Consider the following 10,783-nt stretch of genomic DNA (forward strand, 5'->3'; position numbering starts at 1 on the left):
TTTCCAAGGAATGTATAAAATGTAGGCAAAGAAATAAAATAATGCTGAGAAAATATGAAAATTTTTGGGTTCTCACAATCGGCAAAAGGAATGTTAATGTGCAATTGTTTGAAACTTTTAACAAATTTTTCAAAATCTTTATCAAACTTATTCTGCTTGAGTCTTTGTGAAAATGGAACCGCAGGAGGTATCGGAATGGTAGCGGAAAATGATGGTTGATTTTCTCTTGAATTCTCCCGACTATTTTCTTTAACAATCTCCTCTTGGTTCCTTCTCTTTTCTGCATGTTTTTTACTCTCATCTTTCTCACCTTCACTCACTGGAGGATCCTCTAATTGTTTACCACTACAAAGAGTCATGGCCTTAACATACTCCTTAGGATTAACCTCCGTTTTGCTAGGTAATTCTCCTTGATTTTCAAAGAACTAATAATTTGACCAATTTGGACCTCTACATTCCTTTACATTGTAGTAAGTTGGTCCAATCTTCCTTCTACTCACTCAAATCTGTCCGAAGTAACCTTAGCGAGTTTTTCCACCGCAATCTCCCAACTTGATTTAGTTTCAACTTGTGATTGCCTTGGTTGGAATCCCGGTGGATTGGCTGGTCTTGGTTGATTGCTTTGGTCTTTCCATCCAAAATTTGGATGATTTCTCCACCCCGGATTATAAGTGTTTGAGTAGGGATTATTTTGAGCATTACGATTGTAATTATTGACGAACTGTACCTGCTCAGAATCAACACATTCATTAGCATCATGTTCATCTCTACATATAGAGCAACAAACTACATGTGCATTTGATGAACTTGGGCCAACTCCACCTTGTCTACTTAGCAACTTCATCACATTATTCATTTAAGCACTCAACATATTGAGAGTGTCCATTTCTATCATAACTGCGTGACATCTTGTATTACCTCTGTCATTGGCCCATTAGTAGTTATTTGCGGCCATTTCTTCTATCAAATTCTGAGTTTCTTGGGGTGATTTAACCCATTAAGGCTCCACTTGCAGCTGTATCAATCATAGTTTTTAGTAGAAAAAGATAAACTATTATAGAAGGTTTGTTGATTAACCATCAGGTAATCCATGATATGGACACTTCCGAACCAAAATCTCTAAATCTTTCTTATGCCTCATATAATGATTCACCTTCTAATTGGCTAAAACTAGTGATATCCATTCTTAGCTTAGCAGTCTTACCTGCTGGAAAATACTTATTCAAGAATGCTCTTGATAAATCATCCCATGTGGTGAAAGTGTTAGGAGCATGAGAGTGTAGCCAAAGTTTAACCTTATCTCTCAATGAAAATAGGAACAATCTTAACCTTATAGCGTCATGACTAAGTCCATTCATTTTAATTGTATCACATATTTCCAAGAATGTAGCTAAGTGTGAGTTAGGATCTTCTACTGCATTACCTCCAAATTGAGATTGTTGAACTATTTGGATAAGTGACGGTTTAATTTCAAAATTGTTAGCATTTACCATAGGCCTTGCTATACTTGTTTAGGATCCTTGTACCCCCGGTAGAGTAAAATCTCATAGAGCTCGCCTATTTGCTTCATTTTCTGCCATCTTTTCTTCAAATGGTAGCTCTATTAAGATTTTCTCTATCGGTTGCCAAATCTCTTGTTCTTCTTGCTGTGGTGTATGCCTCCTTTGTCTACGTAGTGTCCTCTCAATTTCTGGATCAAAAGGTGCAACTTCCCGAAATATCCGGTGCAAAAATTATGCAGCTTCAGTTATCAAAAATTGATTAAAATATAGAATTAACTATAAACAGCTTAACTAATAAAAATAAAGCTGTCTAAATTAATAGAAATTATTAGGCCCTAATATTGCTGCTCCCCGGCAATGGCACCAAAAACTTGACAGGTTTTTTATATAAGTGCAAGTTTAATTCCAATTTATACCCGTTGACTGCAAGTATACAGGCCAAACTAGTAGTTTAGGGCATTAATCGGGTCGATCCCACGAGGAGCAATGTACACAAGTACTGGATCCTTATTTTCTCTATTATTTAGACTTACAATGAATTTGAGCAGAAAAAATTATATTGCTACTGGCTACAAATCGGATTTACTAAATGCAAGATACAAATGGAGAAATTTCACTAAAGATTGAATCTAGGGATGTCGATTCCACTTATGACACAAAAGATCCAAATGAATGAATTTAACACTTGTTACCACTCTTGTTAAACCAGGGGTTCATTTCCAAAAATACCAAAATCTCCTTCTCATGATAATGGTAATTTGGTAATAGCAAGGAGATTAAGGTAATTAGAGGTTTAGTGCACTAGTGAAACAAACGCGAGAGGAATCGAGCACAAAAAGCGCGCGAGTGCGCGCGGTAGTAGAGTTGACTTTTGCACAAATGGGCCACACACTTGAAGCTTCTCTTGGAAGCTAAAATCTGATCACTCTCTTCTCTCTCCTCTCACCATTTCAGCCGGCCATCTCTTTCTCTCAAACCACGATTGCTCTCTCAATTTTTACTTCACAAAACCTCACCAAATCTTCACTCAAATCCTACCAAAATTTCACCACACTTAGCTTAACACTTGAGGAATATTTTGAGCTGCAAAAGGGAGCTGAAAAGCCACGGTTTTCTGGAGCAAAGAGTGACTGAAATTCTGCTCTTGAACCTCCAGCCAAGTGAGTGATGATCCAACCTTAGAAACTTGTCATTTGGAGGTTATCTTACCTAGTTAAGTTCATTTATGCCATTGGGTAGCTTGTTTATGGTGTAAAATGAAATGGGTGGGCTCTATAAACTCCCACCTTTGTCTTGGGGACTGATCTCATGCTTGATGATGGATTTCATGTTGGTTTAGTGCTCAAAATGGTAGATTAATGGTGTATAACTAGTAGAAACTTCAAGGAGTGCATGGAGTAAAAAGTTCCGATTTTACCCCTGCTTTGATCGTACCCTTTTCTGCAGAATTTTGAGGGTTTAATGGCTTGTATATGATGTTTATATGATGTATAGATGGTATACAAAATTTCATTGAAAAATATTGAGGTTTGGTTGGTCAAATGAATTATTTTCGTGAAGCTAGTGGACCTGGGAACTGTTCCCGTAATGCTCAGACAGTTTGCTTGTTTCGTTCATAACTCTGTACTCCGATGTCGAAATTGAATGCCGTCGGTGGCATTTGAAACCAGACATTCCCAGATTTTCATTGGTACCAAATTCACATTATGGTTCTACTTGGGTGAGCCACACCATTCGTTTGAAAATCACTGCCCTGTTTCGTTGCTCTCCAGGAGACAGGACAGAAATTACTTCTTGATGCTAAAAAACGAGCTGTTTGTGGATAGAATTTGAAAATGGTTTCTTCTGAGAAAATTCATCTTTATGAGAGAGATTTCCAACGCCATCAACCACGTCCAATTCCAAGTTGAATTGAGTGAGTTGTGGCCAAAGTTTGAAACTGCTACAGTGATAGAATTTTCCACTTGGACAGATTTGTAACTAACAATGATTTGGGACTTGTTTTCCGAAGCTTCTTGGTATAAATCACCTATCAAATGCACCTTGGACATATTTTAGACATTTCTTACTGGAATGGACCATGTTTGAAATGTGCCTTGGCCAAACGTTTGAAAAACGGCAAAACGGAAGTTCAAAGGCAACTTAGCCTTAGAATTTCTTGTGGTTTCATTAACCGACTTCCCGTACATATTTTTCTATGAAATTTGGTAGAGGAATAACCCTTATATGGTCGTATGTACATACCAAATTTGGAGCTATTCCGAGGTCGTTTTAATGTTCAATCAAACTTCCAAAGTTCATGATTTAAGTTTGAAAACCCTTGTTTAACAAGGAAATTTTGGTAACTTTGGGTCACCATATCTTGTTGCTCGAAACTCCGTTTCTCGTTCCGCTTGTTTTTTTATACTCTTGGATTACAACACTAAATGATTTCCAAATGTCAAAGGTTAGTTCAAAACAAGTGAATTTTTCCGAATTTCCAAAGTTGGCCAAAAACCAACTTAAATCTGTCTTGGTAATTCAAGTTACCAACTTTGAGCCAAAATTTGAGTGCCTTTCACTTACATTCGTGGAAAAGTGTCTTCTAAGAACTTTTAGTACTTTCAAAGAGGTTTCCAATGGTACCAAGTTTTCTAATTTTTGACATGCAGAATGTGACGATTTTTCAAAATATCGTATCAAACCTGAAAATTTTCCGAATTTCCAAGGGAAGGGAGTTTTCAAATACTCCTTATTCCTTCGATATTACTCGAACATTTTATGCTTGATTATCAAAATGAAAACTCGATTGCTCATGTACTTTAAGAAACTCCTTTTGAACCTCGATTTATGAGTAATTGAGGTTCATTTTCATAAGATTTCCTTAGATTGCTCTAGCGTACAATCTTCCTCGATAATTAGAGATTTGTAGTGATTTTGAGTAGTAGTTGATTATTGTTTGCTCAGGCACTCGAGGGGACCTTCAAGAGGATCTCAGAGCGGACACCTAAAATGCTTGTTTGAGAACTACTCGCTTGTTTTGACTAGGTGAGTGTTCCATATAAGGATACGTAATTGAATAAGTCTAGGACATGCTTATTTCATGATTATTAAGTGTTAAGTATTATGTGTTAAGTATTTACCATACTCATGCCTATTTAAGGAATGTATACTTGCATTGCATATCTACATGAATTGGTTAAATGATTAACCATATCAAATGACCATATGAACTCGATACATGCTTAACTTGCAAGATTGCTTGCTTAGCCTACTCGGTTTTGAAAAATGGAGTCGAGTGTGTGCTTTATCGCACTCGTTCTCTTTTGAGATGAATAACTCATGCTTGGAAATGCTCAAATAACATGACTTGGTATGCTATGGTTGCATACGCCATTGGAGTGAATCTCCTCGACTCTCACATGGTAAAAATGGGATAACGGCCAATGATGGCCTATTAATATGAAATGCCTGTCAATTAACCGTCACTACTGTCGCGCCCCACTTTTTGAAGGTGTGAAAGTAGTGTGTGGGATATGTATGTGAACGTGTGTGAAAATGAAAATAAAAGGCCGTGGGACTTGAAAATGCGACGATTTGGCCAAACAAAGTTCAAAAAGGGTTTTTTGCATGGAAAATGGAGTCGCCACTTGGTATAGAGTTAGGGTGTACCAAGTCACCCAAAAATGAATTTTTTTAAAAGCAAAGTAAACAAACCCCTTTTTGAGAACTTTTAGATCTACGTAACCAAAGAAAGGGATCGGGGGTCACATTTGATAAGGGAGAAGGCAAAGGCAAAGCCTAAGGCACTCCCTTACCCTAGCAAAAGCTAGTTGCGCGATTTAACCCCACGTTTCCTAATTCTTCTACCCAAAATATGCGTTGCATGTTGGATATGACTAATGGATATGAAAAAGAAATGCAATCCTAAATCTAAAATGTCTCTTACGAGGCTTTTTGGTCCCAACCACATGAGTTGTAGTGGCCAATAAGGAAAGTCCTCATAGAGGTCGCGAATGATGCAAATGAAGACTCAAATATGAGTGCAAGTGTGAAAATGTAAGAAAACGTGCATGTGTACGAATGTAAGGCAAGTGCATGTGTGCAAATTGGGAAAACAAAGGTGTTTGTGTGCAAATGGATGAAAATATGATAGTAGATACATATAAGTGCAATTGGGTGCAATTTGTGAGGTAGAAAAACAAGTGACAAGAAGAAAAATGTGTGAACATGGCATTTGTATTGAGAAGGATATAAGTAGTGAGAAAATGTGGGTAAGAGGGTGAGGGAGTGACATGATGAGAATGAAAGTGTATGAACCTATAGGAATGCATCAAGTCGGGTACGGGAATGACTCCTAACTTCATGACTTTAATTTTCCCTTTGATTAGAAGGGAGAACTAGCGTGCTAAGGCTATTTTGTAGCCACACTCGCTCGTTTCCCTTACCGAAAGGGGACTCTCAGGCAAATGTACCCTATAACTAGCATGAAGATGCAAAAGCCTAAAATGAAGGGGAAAGGATTGGAGGAGCATGTCAAATGCTAGAAAACTAAGAAAAATGCATGAAATGTAGTGAAACATGCAAGTATGAACTAGCGAGGGAAATCCCTAAGGGTCTAGCGTTGGACTAGCCCATATCTATGAATTCCTACTAGCGTTGGACTAGTGGAAAACGGGACAATGAGCCACAACTAGCGTTGGACTAGTGTGGTGACGTGCATTCATCCATCACATTCATCTATGACTATAGAAAGCAAGTAGACATGCCAATCACCTATAAACACGTAGCACATAACACTTAGCATGCTCGACTAAATGCAAGAGCCTAATAAAGCAAATTAACACGTAGCAACGAAAGCAAGCAATCAATCTAATGAACCTATTACATTTGCTGACTAAAACAAAAGGGGAAGGGGAAAAATGGACAAAAATGCTCTCCAAGCCCTATCTATTACAAGCCAAGAGGTGTACACATACCCCATAAAAGAATAACTTAATAAAAGCAATAGTAAATGAAATAAATGAAATGAATTAAGGAAAGGCAAGGAAAGCAAAGTAGACATGCAATTCTCACTTAGCACGTTGGATCACATAGGGGAGAGACAAAAAAGATAAAAGAAGTTATACCTCCCTTGAAATGGAGCTCTAACGGGGTGAAGTTACTTATTTATCCTCCAAACTAATAAAAGGGTCAAGGCATCACTTTAATCAAGAAATAATCCCATGAAAAAAACAAATAAGCATGAAATGGAATCAATCCAAGGCGTTCAAGGAGAAGGTGACCAACCCATGTAAAAATTAAAACAAGTAATGGCTCGTTCGCGAAAGCTAAAGGAATTGGAAGGGCCAATTTGATTGATTTTTTAATTATTGGGGCCATAGTAACATTAGATAGAAGCCAAGGGGTTAAAGTGCAAGTTTTGGGAATTTTTTCATGCAAACCATGCAAGCTACGAAGGAATTTTTGTTTCTGCAACTAACATTTCTTCTGCAATTCTAAACTAGCTGCACTTTCTCATAACTTGCGACTCTAACAAGCAAAGCCATCCAAATCCTCTAACATAACTTTGCCAAAACATCAACTCAGTCAACTAGTGTTTGTTGAACAGAAATTCTGGAGCAAAATGTGCAAAGAAAGAAAAAAAACAACGAGAGGATGGGGGGAAACATTTCTGCCATGGTGGACCGGCCATGCTTGTTGCAGTTTTTCATTCCAACCAAAACACATCGATGTGAAACGACTCAAACCAAAACAAACACAAATGTAATGACCTCAAAACCATGTTGTTAACATCAACCAAATGTCATTGTTTAACCCCGGGAATCAAACAGGGAATTGGGTACGAAATCAGCAAAAGAAAATGAACTTGGAGCATTGAAGGTTTCGGCCAACCAAAGCTTTCTTCGCTTCTACCATTTTTGCAGCTTATTAACAACCCAGAAAGATGGTCAAAGTTATAACTAAATCCGAGCCTCATCAATCTCTCTACAACTATCATTGACATAAGATTGAATATGCAAACAAAGTTGAGGAAAACCAGCTTTAGGAGTTATTACGGGACCAGGGAAAACAGCAAAACATGAGAACGAAATGCAGCTTTCTTTCATTTCCTGTGTTTTTTTTTTTAATACAAGCATGCAAGTTCCTCTTCACTAAACACAAAATAAAAAAAACTGAACCGGTCATCAAACTTTGAACTTAAACAATGAAATCACATAAATTCCATCATCCAAACATGCAAACTTTTCAAGAATTTTCTGCAATTTTCTGGGTTTCATTATGAGCAGGGAGACAATAAAACAAGTTCCTCAAATCCCAACCAAGGTCCAGCAATGCAAAGGCAGATGGACATCTACTAACTTCAAACCTAAAGCTTCAAGAAAACAGCTTAAGACCCAAATCATAAGAACAAGCAAGATACTAGGAACAACACTTGCAACCCACGGACCGCACTCAGTTAGTTTCACCAGGGAAAGAAAGCACGAAAGCTAACAGCTTTTTGGTTTTTAAGTTTGCAACAAGAAGATTCTCAACACAGCTTTGATAACAAGCATGCTCATGGTATCCCCAGTCAAACGACAAACAAAAACAAGAACGTCAAACAGGTCACAACTTCATAAACCAAAGAAAGAAAAACTTTAGCAACAAATCGAGAGTTTGGGCTTGTTGCAACAACCTTGCTTATCATAATGGGTCTAGGGACAAAGGCAGGAGGCAACACTCATACGAAAAAACATCAAAGTTAGCCACAACCAATAAATACATGAACCAGTGACGATTACAATGAACGAACGTACGAGAAAATATTTCTGTTTCTGATGAAAATAGTGATGGTATCAAAAAGAACCAGAGAAAGCTTCTAACTTCACCATCAAACATCCCAAGTAAGTGAAAGAAACAGAGAAAGGAAGCGTCTTTACAAGTAAAAAATGAAAGGGAAGATGTGATTTGACCTTGATGTGTAGTACCATCAAACATCCCAAGTAAGTGAAAGAAACAGAGAAAGGAAGCGTCTTTACAAGTAAAAAATGAAAGGGAAGATGTGATTTGACCTTGATGTGTAGTACGCTCCAGCAGATGAACGGGACGTATAGCTTCGCTTGAGCAGACCCAGGGAGCAATGAAAAACCTCGATCTTCCTTCTTTCCCGCCTTATGGTTCTTCCTTTTTCCAGATTTCTCCCGCAGGCTCCCTTCTTGCTGCTTTGTTCTTTTTTCTAATTTCCTTCCCTCAATCAGCCGTCAATGAGCCCCCCCTTTCTATCCAACCTCTCTCGGTTTTTTTTTTGCCCTTTTTCCTTTCGGTCCCCCTCTTGTTTTTCTTTTTCGCCGTCACCGAACCCCCAGATTCTCCTTCACGGGAGCTCTCATCCTAATACCCTCAACCCAGCCGTCACCTCCTTCTTTCTTCTTGGTCCCCAGACGAAACCAACTCTCGGTCTCTATTTCATACTTTCGGCTTCTCCCTTGCTGTTCACTCTCCTCTTCCTTACCCTCGGCCCTTTTCTTTTCTTTTGCTCTCAGACCAAAACCCTATCTACTTTCATCCCCTCTGTCCTTTCTGCTTAGCCGTCAAAACTCTCAGCAATTGTTACCCAAAAACTTTCCCTCAGAATTTTTCTCAGTTCCAGCCGCCCCCACTCTCTTGCTTTGTTTTTTCGTTCTCTGTTTTTTTGCCTTCCCTCTCTCAATCTCACTTCCCTTTCAACCAGAAAACTCTCGCTCACTCTCGGCTCTCTCCTCTCCAGCCCGTAGGTTTCTTTCCCTCAAAACCCTCTCTCTTGCTCTAGATTTTTCCGCCGTCACTCTGCTCTCTTTTCTCCCCGCGTTTCTTGTTCTATTTATACCAGAAACCTCACCTGAAAGGTGAGGATGAGAGTGGGGGTTTTTACTGGGCATCTTAGAGCCCTCCGATGGGCATGTGCGACTGTCCTTGCAAGCAGCGTTTCCGCAGCTTGCATGTAAAAATCTTTTTTTTTTTGGAATAATAATTTAACAAAATTAATAATAAAGATAAGTAATAAAAAACAACAATTTAAGTAACATCACATCAAAATATACAAACTAAAAACAACAAAGTTGCCATTTTTCAATTTTTTTTCCTTCATTTTTCACTTTCATCTTTTTTCTTTTCTTTTTTCTCTTTATTTTTTTTAATCAAATTAATAGATAAAATAAATGCTCGTAAACTAATTAAAATACAATAAGAGGCACGAAACAGGAAACAACCAAAATAAACCTAAAATTGAAACAAATAAATCTAAAATTAAACTAATTAAAAAAATAAAATTCGAAACCAAAAATTTGGTGTCTACAACTACTCAACCGTTATCCGTCAACCGTGAACCGTTTATCAAATCACATGACTACCTGATTACTTGATTATCTGTTTACTCGATTTCCGATTTACATGAATATGTGATATCCGTGAATTACATGCTCCCATGAAATCAACTTGTATTGCTTACGTGCTTACGTGCTAAGTATCCACTTGATCACTTGATTATCATGAATCGCATGTTATATGAAGCTGTCCATCATTGTTAGGCGAGTGTGTACTTTACCTCACTCGACCTACTCAAATGATGAATTTTACCTTTTGCCGAATTATTTGATTACTTGTGCATGTTGTAAGCTCTAAGCTGAACTGGGCCCTGCTCATGGTTACTAACCTACTCGAGCCAGAACTGGGCTCGGTCGGGTAGGTTGGAACCTTGGGACACCGTTTCGGTATACTCGAGTATTACCACTGGAGGGATAAGGTGATGGCCAGTCAAACCGAGGGGATCCGGAAGTCATAAGGTACAGATGACCGACAGAGTTCCACTGGAACACCGTATCCTACAGTATATGTTTACCTTGTATCATGATAATTGTTTCATGCTAAAATGCCAACATGAAATCCTGAGCTATGCCTGTGATATGCTCCATACCTGTTACCTGTCCAATGTACTCATATCATGATACATGTTTCATGTTAATGCTCCATACCTGTAACATGCTTAATTACTCGCACCTGTAATAAGCTCCAATCACTCGTGAACTATACATGCCAATGTCTTGAACCATGATGACTGTCTCATGATAAATGTCTCATACCATGATAAATGTCTCAAATTACCCGTACAATGATTATCACCTCATGATAACATGCCATTGTGTAACCTTGAACCATGCATATGTTATGCCCAACTTACTTGATTTATTTGAACTGTTAGAGTGTCTTGGAACCTCACTGGGCTGTGTAGCTCATCCCACGTTGTGATTTTCTTTTACAGGGTTCGAGACCAAGGGTGCTCG

The 10,783-nt window shown here is 38.3% G+C and overlaps 1 non-coding gene across 1 annotated transcript; it reads left to right on the forward strand.

Annotated features, from left to right (window-relative positions):
- Window positions 1–1,085: 1,085 nt before the first annotated feature.
- Window positions 1,086–1,193, forward strand: LOC113754547. Its single transcript, XR_003465230.1, has one exon. It is a non-coding gene; the product is annotated as a small nucleolar RNA R71 (small nucleolar RNA).
- Window positions 1,194–10,783: the final 9,590 nt, after the last annotated feature.

The sequence above is a fragment of the Coffea eugenioides genome, chromosome 11, assembly GCF_003713205.1.
Source record: "Coffea eugenioides isolate CCC68of chromosome 11, Ceug_1.0, whole genome shotgun sequence".
In the NCBI taxonomy this organism is placed as follows: Eukaryota; Viridiplantae; Streptophyta; class Magnoliopsida; order Gentianales; family Rubiaceae; genus Coffea; species Coffea eugenioides.